The sequence below is a fragment of the Eriocheir sinensis genome, chromosome 61 (assembly GCF_024679095.1).
Source record: "Eriocheir sinensis breed Jianghai 21 chromosome 61, ASM2467909v1, whole genome shotgun sequence".
NCBI lineage: Eukaryota > Metazoa > Arthropoda > Malacostraca > Decapoda > Varunidae > Eriocheir > Eriocheir sinensis.
This window is the reverse complement of record NC_066569.1, coordinates 7,531,404-7,532,636: the sequence shown is the minus strand read 5'-3', so window position 1 is coordinate 7,532,636 and position 1,233 is coordinate 7,531,404.

The following is a 1,233-nucleotide window of genomic DNA, read 5'->3' as shown; positions in this document are numbered from 1 at the left end:
CCTTTCTCCCTTCCTTTATCTCCGTTCTTTCTTTCTCCCTTCCTCTATCTCCGTTCTTCCTTTCTCCCTTCCTTTATCTCCGTTCTTCCTTTCTCCCTTCCTTTATCTCCGTTCTTTCTTTCTCCCTTCCTTTATCTCCGTTCTTACTTTCTCACGTCCATTAACTCCGTTCTTTCTTTCTCCCTTCCATTCTCTCCGTTCTTTCTTTCTCCCTTCCTTTATCTCCGTTCTTTCTTTCTCCCTTCCTTTATCTCCGTTCTTCCTTTCTCCCTTTCTTTATCTCCGTTCTTTCTTTCTCCCTTTATCTCCGTTCTTTCTTTCTCCCTTCCTCCATCTCCGTTCTTCCTTTCTCCCTACCATTATCTCCGTTCTTTCTTTCTCCCTTCCTCTATCTCCGTTCTTTCTTTCTCCCTTCCTTTATCTCCGTTCTTTCTTTCTCCCTTCCTTTATCTCCGTTCTTCCTTTCTCCCTTCCTTTATCTCCGTTCTTTCTTTCTCCCTTCCTTTATCTCCGTTCTTCCTTTCTCCCTTCCTTTATCTCCGTTCTTCCTTTCTCCTTTCCTTTATCTCCGTTCTTCCTTCCTCCCTTCCTTTATCTCCGTTCTTCCTTCCTCCGTTGCGCATCTCATTGCTCATTTGACTTCTACACTTCCTGTCGTTCCCGTTTACCTTATTTCCCCTTTACAACCCTTATTTAATTTGCTGGATATTGAATACTTAATTTTTACTACGATAATTTTACGTAGTTTCCCTTTATTACGCTCTTTAACATATTTTACTTCGTCTTCTTTGGTTTATTTCATTTTATTTTTTTACATGTTTTATTTCCTTCCTTCTTCCCATTGTTTCGTGTTTTCCTTTCTCCCTAATTTCCTTTTTTATTTTTTACATCTTTTTATTTTGCTTCTTCTTTGCTTTATTTTTTCACGTTTTTTATTGTGTTTTTTTTTCATATTTCCTTCTCTTCCTTCGTTTTATTTCCTTCCTTCTTCCTATTGTTTCGTATGTTCCTTTCTTCCTACTTTCTTTTTTTTCATCTTTTTATCGCATTTTACTCCAATTCCTTCAAGTCAATTTCGCAGCGGCCTTCTTTATTCTCTTTCTTTATTTCGTCTTATTTTATTCCATTTTATTATATTCTCACATTATTTATTTTTATTTGACCTCGTGTGTGATGGTGATTGTAATTAAACTAAAACACTTCTTCGTTGTTTTTATTTTTCTTCATTTTTTC